This window comes from Hyaena hyaena, unplaced genomic scaffold (assembly GCF_003009895.1).
Source record: "Hyaena hyaena isolate Hyena2069 unplaced genomic scaffold, ASM300989v1 scaffold_65, whole genome shotgun sequence".
In the NCBI taxonomy this organism is placed as follows: domain Eukaryota; kingdom Metazoa; phylum Chordata; class Mammalia; order Carnivora; family Hyaenidae; genus Hyaena; species Hyaena hyaena.
The window spans coordinates 3,172,243-3,184,259 of NW_024080697.1; the positions used below are offsets into that span (position 1 = coordinate 3,172,243).

General features: G+C 54.5%; 1 long non-coding RNA gene across 2 annotated transcripts; it reads left to right on the top strand.

Moving 5' to 3' along the window:
• The first annotated feature begins 3,170 nt into the window (after window positions 1-3,170).
• Window positions 3,171-11,556, top strand: LOC120231900. 2 transcript variants are annotated; one of them, XR_005528450.1, is made up of 5 exons: window positions 3,171-3,800; window positions 7,668-7,782; window positions 8,035-8,327; window positions 8,973-9,153; window positions 10,674-11,556. It is a non-coding gene; the product is annotated as an uncharacterized LOC120231900 (long non-coding RNA). The 2 variants fall into 2 exon arrangements; XR_005528449.1 differs by lacking the exons at window positions 3,171-3,800; window positions 7,668-7,782 and having other exon boundaries at window positions 7,864-8,327.
• The last annotated feature ends 461 nt before the right edge of the window (window positions 11,557-12,017 follow it).

A 12,017-nucleotide genomic window follows, 5' to 3' on the forward strand; every position in this document is an offset into this window, starting at 1 on the left:
AGAAGAGGCAGGTAGCCCAACCTGCTAGGAAATCATCATGGTAACCTCAGGATTGTACCTCCCTGCCTCCAGCTGCCTCTGCTCCCCCCTCCCCTCTGCTGACCCTTCCTTCTGGGGTCTGTGGTTGGGGCCTCACAGGGGGAGTGTACTCTGGAAGCGCCCATCCTCAGGCAGCCAGGAGGCTGGCCTTGCACCAAAACTGTCCTTCATTCCCAGCATCCATCCTGCGTTTCAGGGAGGAGGGAGAGGGTTCAGTGAGTGACACACCCCTGTAACCGGAGCTTTCAGCAGGCACCTGGCAGGTTCAGTCAGAAGACCATCTGACTGTTGATCTCAGGATTGTGAGTTCAAGCCCCAAGTTGGGTATGGAGAGTACTAAAAAAATTAAACTTAAAAAAATGCAAAAACGCTAACTCAAAGGGATACACGCACTCCTATATTTATTAAAAGAAAAAAAAGAACTTCAGCACCAGTGACAAGGGTGGGCGTGGGGAGGGGAGGGGCTTTCTCCTGTTGCTGCTCAACAGACTCTAGGACACTCATGGCCCACGAGCAGCCCTCTAGGATATGACTGGCCTGGCCTGGCCGGACAGCCCTGGCTCCCGGTTACCCAACATCCGCAGATTCACCATCTCATCAGTCCTAACAACAGTTTCCTCACAGAGGGGCTGCAGCTCCTGTTCATTGTCACGTAGGAGATCCTCCAAGGCACCCACAGTGTGTCCTGAGTCAGGGGTCGGGTCCGAGGGCCGGCCCTTCCTGCCCACCCCACCCTGGGGATGACCTGACCTGGGGGGTGGGGAGCGGTAAGACAGGACAGGGAGAGGTCGGGGATGTCCATGGCCTGGGCTGGGGGTCTGACAAGCACGGTGAGGTCTTAGCAGATGTGCTGGAGAGGGGGGAGGGCTAACCTGGTGGCCCCAAACCCAGGACAGGCTGAAAGGAGGAAAAAGCAGCTTGGATGTGGGGGTGGGGGGTGGGGAAGGAGCAGCTCCCGCTGCTCCCCAGGCCTAGCCCTAGTGGATTCCTACTCCTTCTCTGGCACCCCTAATCTCCTCCCCCACCCACTCCAGCGGCAGAGCCTCCGGGAGAGGGGCAGGGATATAAAAGCAAGATAAACAGCACTGAAGGGGGCTCGAGGGGAGCATTCCAGAGCTAAAAATAACAAGGTCAGCTGGCTGGAGGAGCTAGCTGCCCCCCAGCCCTCCTCCTCCCTCCTCCCCTCCCCCAGCTGGGTGCCACCCCCCTCCCACCTGAGCTTCCAATCTGGAATGCTAATCTGCTATCTGCTTATTAACTCCTTTATCTGAGCTGTCAGCACAGAGCCCAATGCAGGGCTCGAACCCACGGACTGTGAGATCATGACCTGAGCTGAAGTCCGACACTTAACAGACTGAGCCACCCAGGCGCTCCCCTCTATTGTTATTTTGGACTGAATACACCTTTGCAGCCCTATCCGCAAAGGCAGGGCTCCTTCAGACTGCGAAGGATCTTCTCTCCCTACAAGCGCACCTCTCCCCACCTTGGTGAGCAATTCTACTCCCATAGATGATAAGGGAGGGGGGAACATGGAGGAAAAAGAAAATTCCAGAGAAAACTCACCATCAAGCACTCCTAGGTGCCAGGACGGGACTAGACTTGTGCTGTCCGTCATTTCACTCCCTCCTCACAGAGAGTAGGGATTGGGGGATCCCTGATTTCCAGATAGGGAACAAAGAACTAGGCATCGGGAGATAGTGATGGTGGCCGGTGGCCTGAGGCTGCTTCCACAGGGGCGGGTCCTTCCTCTCCTGAGCTGCTGACCAGTTCCCCCTTTCCCTTCTCGAAGCTCAGGGGTACCCACTGCAGCGACAAAACAGTCCTGCCTGAAGTGTTAGCTCCCTGCCCGCCTGCAGCTGGGACCAGGCAGCGGAGCTGCTGCCCCCAACCCCGGGACTTTAGGGGCGTTCTTTCCATCCCCTTGCACACTGCTCTTCTGGGGGGCACCGGTGGAACAGGGGTGGGGCCCAGAGTTGCCCAGATGGCTTGGTCAAGGAAAACCTCCTCCTCACCCCCATGACGCCCTTAGGGTGTCCCTGTAGGAGTCTAGCTGGTAAGTGGAGGAGTTTGAGGGGCCCATGCCTGGCTCCGGAGTTTGCCCTTTCTTGAAAAGCCGGGAGGCCCGGGACAGGCTTGCACAGCATCAACACGGCCCTATGGCCCCACCCATGCTGGGGTTTGCCCTCCTGCCGGCCAAGGGCGGGGAGGAAACACAGCCGGTTCAGCCCAGAGCAAACAGGGCAGACTTAGCTGTGACTGAGCTGCTGAGCTGGCCAGCAGAGGGGTGGTTTTTGCAGGTCCTGGGCGGCAGCTGCTGATCTCCTGAGATGCAGGGATGCTGGAGGAAAGAGGTGTTCACAACTGTAGGGGTTGGGTCTCCTTGGTGACTGGCTCCCCAGTTGGGGATGCCCCAGTATCCTGCCAGCCTTGAATACATCTAGTGATGAGAGGCTCATCCCTGTGAGAAAGCTCTGATTATTAGCAAGCTCTCCCTCGTCGTGTTGAGCTAGGCTCACTGTCCCTGTGCTTCTCGTCATCTGCCCTTTAAGTTACGCCCTTTCCCCAGGAAGGCCTTGCAAAAATAGAATACTATGTCTAGACATTTGGGTCCAGGCATGCTGTCAAGTGTGAGAACTGGAGGGACAGCCACAGGAAGAATTAGACGGTCCCAAACCACACCGCACTGTTTGATAACGACACTCCCCAAGCTCTGCTGTCGTGACACCATGTCTCAAAGACACCCACAAGCCAGGTGCCCTTCACACAGGGGCTCTTTATTCAATCAGCAGGAGCAAAACCTCCTACTGCCCAGCCTGTTTGGACTCTGCAGGAAAGGTTCTCACATGTCCAGCAAACACAAGGTCTTTCTGTGACCTTGCATTCTGGGCATTGCATTGTTCACCAGGTTTCTTGGATCGCTCAGACCAGAAGCCTGGGGCCCGGGAGACGTGTCCCATTCCCTACCCTCAGCCCTTCAGGAACAATCCTCTCCACCCAATCCCAGCCACGAGTCATTTCTACTCACTTTTCTCCACCCTTATGGCCACCACCCTCCCCTGGAGGATGGGGCTCTCCACCCCACCCCCAATGCCTTCTCCACCTAAAAGCCAGACCACAGGTCACATCCAGTCATTCACATGTGACAACCTACCAGCGCTTGTCAGTGCTCTTCAGATAACTTGCCATGGGCTATAAGGCCCTTCGACACCAGGTTCTGCAAACACCTCCCTGACCACTGGCCTTCCAGAAGCAGGTCAACTTTTTCCTGCCTCCGGGCCTTTGCACTTGCTGGTCCCACTCCCCACAACAACATTCCATTAGCTCTTCACATGCCTGGCTCTTTCTCGGCCCTCAGGTCTCAGCTGGAGTGTCATCTTCTCAGGAAGACCTCCCCTGACTGCCCTATCTAAATCAGATTCCCTTTTTCACCCTCTGCTATAGGCCTTTTTCCATTCCATCTAAATGCTTAACAACATATTCACTCATTCACTCTTTCATTTATATGATTGTCTGTCTACCACACCAACATGTAAGCTCCGTGAGAATATGAACCCTGTTCCTCTTGCCCACTGCCGCCCCTGCTGCATCCCACGTGGGGCCCCGCACCTGTAGGCACACAGAGAATATTTGTTGAGTAATAAATAACACTGTTGCCCTTGCCCAGTCTCCAGGGGTATTTGGAATCCAGCTCTCCTTGGAAACAGCAAGACGGACATAACAGCCGCTCAATGGCCTCCTGAGCCTCATCAGAGGAGGAATGCGTAAGAAAAACTGGCTGGGGGCACCTGGGTGGCTCAGTCAGTTGAGTGTCACGATCAAGTCATGATCCCAGGGTTGCCCCCCTCAACCCCCGTTGGGGTCTGCGCTGAGAGTGAAGCCTGCTTAAGATTCTCTCTCTCTCCCCCTCTGCCCCTCTCCAGCTTATGCGCGCGAACTCTCTTTCGCAAAAATTAAAAATTAAAAAAAGAGTGCTCGCTTCGGCAGCATATATACTAAAAGGATTTTAAAAAGAAAGAAAAACTGGCCTGTTTTCATGGCTTATCCATTCATTCATCCACTTATTAACTCCTTTAGCAAAATCTGAGTGCCTCCTGACAGCCAGAAAGTGCTCTGGGAACAGAGACCTCAGTGAGCTATATCAAAGTCCCTTCTTTAAGGACCTTACACTCCCACAACCAACATTTGATTATTTTTAAGTTTATTTATTTATTTTGAGACAGATGGAGACAGCATGAGCCGGGGAGAGGCAGAGAGAGAGAGAGAGAGAGAGAGAGAGAGGGAGAGAGAGAGAGAGAGAGAGAGAGAGAGAGAGAGAGAGAGAGAGAGAGAGAGAGAGAGAGAGAGAGAGAGAATCCCAAGCAGTCTCCAGACTGTCAGCATGGAGCCCTAAGTGGAGCTCGAACTCATAAAACTGAGAGTCGGAGGCTTAGCAACTGAGCCACCCAGGCACCCCTTGACATTTGATTATAAACAAGTAAATAAAACAATGACAGATGGCGGCGAGGGCTCGGGAAAACCTAAAACTGGGTCTTGGGAGGAGAGTGTGAGTTAGCTCGGTTATCACCAAGTATCATGACGTTCTGGGTAGAAGGCAAGAGCAGGTGTTAGGGATCAAATAAAGTGTGCCCTTGGCCAGCTAGTTCCCCTTAAAAATGACACGCAGCTGTGTCCCTGTGAAGCTCCTTGTCTGCTGAACCTTTAGAAGCGCCCGCAGCCTCAGCCTCACGGCGCACGTGCATGAAGGAGAGAAGTGGAGACTTTCCCAGAGCATGAGGCAGCACTGCTGGGCGCTCTGTTAAATATCGACCCACTGGATCTGCTTACTTAAAACGAGGGGGTGCCTACAAACCAACCCCTTCCCAGGTAAACACGTGTTAGGGCTCAGGAAACAGGGCTCCCCCCTGACACAGCTTGTAAAAAAACAAAAACAACTCTTAAATACAGAGAACAAACTGAGGGTAGACGGGGGTGAGCATGAGGGAGAGGGGAAAATGGGTGGTAGGCACTGGGGAGGGCCCTTGTTGGGAGGAGCATTGGGTGTTGTATGTAAGGGATCACGAGAATCTACCCCCAAAACCAAGAGCTCATTGTATACATGTATGTTAGCCAACGTGACAATAAATTATATTAAAAAGACAACAACGAAAAATATTTCACAGCAAAAACAAACAAAACAGGGGCACCTGGGTGGCTTAGTCGGTTGAGCGTCTGACTTTCGCTTAGGTCATGATCTCGCGGTTCGTGGGTTCGAGCCCCGCGTCGGTCTCTGTGCTGACTGCCAGCTCAGAGCCTGGAGCCTGTTTCAGTCTGTGACTCCTTCTCTCTGACCCTCCCCTGCTCACGCTGTCTCTCTCTCTCTCTCTCCTAGAAATAAATAAAACATTAAAAAAAAATTTTAAAAACAAACAAAACAGCAACAACAAAAACCTCTGCAGTGAGTAAAACCAAATACAACTGGCACGTCTGGTTGGCTCAGTTGGTAGAGCGTGCACCTCCTGATCTCAAGGTCGTGAGTTCGAGCCCCGCATTGGGTGCAGAGCTTATTTAAAACCAAATAGAACTGCAATAAACTTGTGATACCTGATTTGGATGCCGAGATGACCAAAAATAACAAAAGCAATCACACACATTTAGGTGACAAAGTTCCTTCCACAAGGCGTGTGTCTGGTGTGAGAGGCCAAGTGCAGGCTTGTCTTGGCTCCCGCCTCCAGGGGTGGTTTGCATCCAGAGACCCAGTGTACACTTGGGTGGAGCGCATCTCTCTCCCTCTTTCACTTATTCATTCATCAAACCTGGGCTTCCCCACCATGATCCAAGTCCTTGGTAGGCTCCGGGGTGGGGAGCAGCTAGCAGTGATGGTACAAGACAGCCCCCATCTCAGACGGTTCCTGTCCCTGTTTCCTGCTTTGGGGAGCACAGCCCCAGCCCCCTGCTGCCCTGGGAGATAGATGTTCTAGAAGCCTCTACTTCATCAGCTTTCTTGCACCCAAGCACCAGATGTAGTCACTTCTATCTCTTAAATAGCTCGGATCTCCAGCCTACCTCCGTCAGGCCTTTGTCTTTCTCCTGGATCGCTGCAAAGCCTCCCACCCACCCCCACCCCCACCCCCAGCCTCTGGGTCCTATCGCCTCATCCAACCCTCAGGCGACCCTCTAGAAGCACAGCCATGTTTAACAAACACATCTGGCCCTGCCATTTCCCACCAAAGGCCCACAGGCCTCCGAGAGAGTCGAGAGTCTGTCTCATCCCCGCGTCCCCCTGTGTGGCCCCTCCCTCCACGCAGGCCTGGAAGAGTCTTGTGCTCCCAGCGGCCCCCGGGGCCCCGCCTCCCCGGCAGAGCGCTGCGCAGCGCCTCGAGCACTGCCGCTGACACGCGGGGCCCAGGCGACCGGTCAGATTTTTCCTCCTCACCGAGCTGGGTAGCCATGTGGTGGCAGACCAGGCCCCGCAGAAGGAGCCAGCCAGCGCCCAGCGCAGGCGGCAGCTGGTGTCACCATGGAAACGGCGCACCGCGCCACACGGGGCCTGGCCTTTTCACTCTGCCTTTTTTGGCAGGCTTCCTCAGCCACCCCGAAACCCATTCACCGGGGTGAGCCAGGGCCTTGCCCCTGCCCCCACCGCCCTCGGGCCTCTTTGGCCAGCTCTTCCTCCCCTCTTCTCCCCAGCTCTTCTTCCCAGCCCCCCTCCCCTCTGTACCCTTTGCCAAAGCGCTGGGAGGGGGAAAGCTGGGCCAAGGAAGGACTCAGATTTTCAATTCTAAGCAGATTTCCCCTCCACAGGCAGCGAGCCCTTTCATGCATTTTTTCCCCTATTATCATAAACGCAGGAACTTGCATTAGGATGAATGAGCAGAAACTCCTGTCTTTGTCAGAGCCTTGGCAGAACGCCAGGCATAGAATGACCTAAAACATTCAGATTTAAATGGAGCCGGAGAGGGAGTGGAGATCCCTTGTTGTGAGAAATGGGATGGTGGGGGGTGGGGGGACCCTTGTCTCTAATTATAATAACGGTGTTCGCCATGTGCCCAGACACTGTGTGAAGGAAGCCCTTTGCACAGATTCTTGTTTAATCCTCACCAAACAATCCTCCTGTGCCCTATGTATATCCCCCTTTGTAGAGCCGAGGAAACAGAATCAGGGATGGCCAGGAACAGGGCTAAGGTCACACAGCAAATGAGTGCAGGGGTGGGATTTGAACCCTTCAAACTCTGGAGCCTAAACCACAGTTCAAGGTCACCTTTCCGGCTGGTTCAGGCTGGTTCACGGAGCAGCTCTGCAACACCAGTTCCCATCCCAGGCCCTCCAGACCCCTCCCCCTCCCCCATCCCTCCCCTCACTCTGCAGCACCTTCCTTTCCATTTGTCAGTGTGATTTTGCAAATCAGACTGATTTAACTACTTCCTGCCCCCAATACATCTAGAGAGGACACCTCCAGGCAGAGGGAAGAGAGGCTCTTCAAGATCCCCCGGGGCATGTTTGTACCTCCGGGAGGGTAGAGACCTTGCTCTCTGTAAACCTTATGTCACATGTTGGTCTCTGGTGGACAGACTCTGACACAGAGCAAGTGCTCAGTGCATGTCCAGTGCGTGCTGTGCCGAACGTTCCACGTTCCCACCCTCCCCCTTCAGGTCACAGTCCACCCTTTCTGTGCCCTGGAGCCTGACCTCTGCAGGACAGTGTCACACAGCACTTTTACTGTCTGGCTTCTGGAGGATTTCAGCCAATGGGAAGATGCAGCAGGAGGTAAGATGTAGGGGACAGACATGGGGGTCTTTATTCCCCACCCACTTGGAACCATGGGTTGGCCGTGGCTGCTTTCTTCCACCAAAGGCCACAGCTCCTGTCCTGTTATCCTATCCTATGGCTCAGTGGGGCCACGCTCCCTCAGGCCCAGCCCCTACCCTGCTGTTAGCCCAGGGAGGCTTCACCACCCCTTGTTAACTCTCTGTACCCCGTCTACAACTTAGAAGTGATGCTCTCATTCAACTTCCCTAGATCGGCCTGTTCCCTTCCGGGACACGGACAAATGCCAGGTCCTGCTATCTGCCACGCCGTCCTGTCGGGCCTCATGGAGCTGACACATGGAGGAAGGCAGCCAACAGACAAACAGAACGGATCCTAGGTCAAAGCAGTGAGAGCCATGAATGGGGGAGCACACGGATGAAAGAATGGATGAATGTCATCACTTGGGTGTCACAACTAGACTTTAGAGATGGTCTGGTCTAAGCCCCCTACTCTACAAATGAAAGAAGGGGGACCCTGAGAGGGATGCTCAAGGTCTCACAGTGGTGAGTTATTGGTAAACACTGGGTGGATTCCAGCTGTCCTTGACTCTTACATAGCCATGGCCAGAGGGGCCCAGCTCAGCCAATGGAGGAGGTAATGGGTGGGTGCAAAGGCCTTTGAAGTTCTTTCGGGTTCTTTCCTTTCTTTAAGGACAGTCTTCCAGAAGCAACAGTGGGTTTGCTCCAAGGCCAAGGCTGATGGGGGGGGGGGGGGGAGGCAGAAAGGAAGGTGTCACCTGGCGAGAACCATGGGAATGCCTCTGTTCCACCTCGGGGGTACCTTGAAGCCCACCTGCACAGAGGGTCCGCAGGCCCCGGAGCCCCCAGGATGCAGAGGTGGGCAGGCCCTAGGGCTGCAGCATGGAGGGAACCGGCAGGGCTTGCGCTGCGGGCAGGGCTGTTTGGGACCAAGCCCCAGCCCACGTGCAGGGCTTGGCTGGGAATCTGCAACCGCCCTGGTTGACTGGGTCATCCGTTTCCCACCCGGCTTACCATGTTGGCATGCCCCCAGCGCCCTACTGAGTGGAGGGAGACCGCAGTAATCATGTATTGAATCTGCAATGTGCCAACCGCAGTTCGCGCATTATCTCAATATGTGATCACCCTTGCACCTATCCTATGAGACCTGCTATTCTCCCCATTTTACAGATGGAGAAGCAAGCTCATCGAAGTTCTGCGACTTGCCTAGTACAGCGGGAGGATTCAACTCAGACTTGTCTAACAGGAAAGCCTGGGTTCTTGCCCCATAAGCCCCACAGACTCCTGCCAGGGGGCTTCCGGGAATCGGGAATCGGCCAGCCCACCAGCCCACTCTCCCAACTGGTGCAAGGTGAGGGCTGCGGTGGGACCCCTCTCCCCTTTCCACCACCTCCTCGGCATTGGCCTCCCCCTTGGCCTGCAGCGTCTTGGGCTGGTGCCCAGCGTGGCTTCTCTGCCATGTGGCCCGGCACCAGGCTCTTGGCCCCCAGGCAAGGCCGGGGTTGCCATGGCAATGCCCTACCCCTGGACTGCCTCGTGAGCCCAAAAGCCACTGGAATGTCTCAGAAATCCCGCCCTTCAGGCTAGCATCCAAACTGCCTCTCCCAGACGGCCACTCTCATTATGAGCAACAGGAAAATCTTTTCAGGTCGCGTCCTGATTTTCAGTTTGGAAAACAGATGGCCACCATTGTAAGGCTCCCATACGCCCTTTATTTTCCTCTTCCCTTCCATTCTGTCTTCTCTTTCTCTTAGTGCCCAATAGCGTGTGGTGGTTACAAGGCGAGACAGAGCCTGAGCTCAGACTTCAGTTCCTCCACTTCCCAGCCATTTGACCTTGGACTCATCCTTGGGGCTTGATTTCTTTGTCTTTTATAGGATGATTACATTGTACCCATGGCCTTGACTTTCGTGAAGATCATCCTGCTTTCCTTCTTTGTCAGACCGGTTCACCCTTTTTTTTTTTCCTTTGGTTGTGGACTATTTTTGCTTTACTAGAATGTAACCTCCATGAAGACAAGGATTTTTGTTTTTTTGGTCTGTTTCCATGGTTGTGGGCCCTGTGTCTAGAACAGTGCCTGCACACAGAGGGTATTCAAAACTTATGTATGGAATACGTGGATGGATGGACATAAACAAGCCAACAGCACAGGATTTTTCAGAGGCCGACTCTGAGGCACCCAGACTGTACCAGGTGGTCAAAGCACCTGGCACAGGGCCTGGCCTGTGGTTAGCGCTTGAGGTTGGCCGATGCTATTGTCTTATTCCTTTCGCTTTCCTCCACCCACACCCGTACCTTGGGCCTTCCAGTCACACCCTGGGAAGCCCTGTTGGGAGCCCGCAGAGGGAACCTTGGGAGGCAGCATCCTGAGCCACAGCCGGCCATTCCAGCTGCTGATCCATCCTACGGGGACAGCCACTGGCCGCCAGACCTTCTCTTCCCTCCTCTTACCTGCAAGGGAGGTTGAGTCAGGACAGAGTCCTGGGAACAGTCTAGCCTCAGGCCACCCACCCTCCTGCAACTCAGGCAGCCCGCTCTGCCCAGGACTGCAAGACAGGAAGGACCCCAGGCTATGTAAGCAGTGCAGGGTAGGGGCCCTGGGGACAAATAGAGGCCCTTCCTGCCTGGGGTCCCTGTGCAGACAGCTGGCAGTCTGCAGGCTCCCCGGGGTCACTTTCACTTTCCATTTTCTCCACCGGAGCAGAAACAGCCGGGCCAGAAGCTGCTCCATCAGCTCATGGAGATGGAGCGGGGGGCTGGCGTCAGAAAACCCGACCCCGGGCATGGGGAGAAAGGGAGTTCGGCAGCTTCTTGTGCCCCACGTCCCTGTGAGTAAACCTCAGCTAACGATACTCCCTTACATTCCTCCAGCAGGAAGACTCTCCAAAGCATCCTCACGATTATCCTTTCGCTGGATCCTCCTTCTGGGACGGAGGCAGGGGCGGGGCGATGCACAAGACAGGAGTTAACAAACAAAAGAAAAAAGAAGTCCACCAGTTTAGAGGAGACCAAAGGCACAGAGCCAGGATGCGAGCACTGTGTAGCGTTTCTATCTTGCCAGGCTTCCTCACTGCCCCCAGAGGTCCACCTTTGAGCAGGAGAGCCCTGTTCCATCCCTGTCCACGAGGGGGAAACTGAGGCATGGGTGTGGCAGGACCTGGAATAGAAACGTGGCTGTCACCTTCAAGACACTCCTAAGGAACGGTGTTCTTCATTCCTGGATTCGCTGGCACGGCCGCGTGTGTTAGGAGCTGGCATGGAGAGAAAATGACTTCTGGGAGGGGACCCAGGGCCTTCAACAATCTGGAAGAGAGGCTGGTTTTCATTCTTATTTTCAAATAGCAAATAACTGGCCTAAAGACACAGAGCTAGCAACTGAGAGAATGGGAATTATTAGCCAGGCCCGGGTTACTCCAAAGCCTTCTCACCAGTTTCGGGGCTGGTGGCTACCCCAACTTCGGCACCTATCCACAAGCCCTGCACACACGTCCTCCCCCGCAGGCCCTGTCCCTCCCTGCCCAGGTCTCCCCGAGGGAAATCCTTCACTCCCTTCCGGGCCTGCCCCTCGGCTGTGCTCTCACGTAGTAAATGTTCCTGGACACCACTGTGTCCCAGGCGCTGTTCTAGGTACTAGGGACGTGGCAGGGTCACACAAGACAGAAAAAAATCTTTGCTGTCATGAACTTTATGGAGGAAGGGGCGGGGACAGACATAAAAGAAGTAAACAAATAAAAAAGATAAGCCCAGAAAGCGATAACGCTATAAAGGAACGCTGAGTAATTGCATGGAGGACTGGCAGTAGGATGTCAGGGACGGATCTCACCGAGGAGGTGAGAGTTTATCTCATTTCTGCTAAGATTGGGGCCAGTCACGCAGAAATGGGGGTGAGGACAAAGGAGGTGGGAAGAAGTCCAGGGTAGGGCTTGGTGCCAGGGACAGTCCCAGGTCCCATGTCATCCTAATGTCATTTGTAACAGTTCCTCCTTCCTCGGTCAAGAGCGGCCCATTTGAAAGACATTGCCAACGACGAGGGTTTGAATTTATTTTAAGTGCAATGGAGCCACTGGAGGAAATCATGTGATTGATGTCTTGAAAAGGCCTTGCTGGCTGCTTCCTGAAGAATAAATTACAGAGGAAAGTGGGCAGAGGAGCGCGGCCAGGGGGTGGCAGCCCCCACCCAGGCCCGCTGTGATGTCCACAATCCCTAGATTCCGG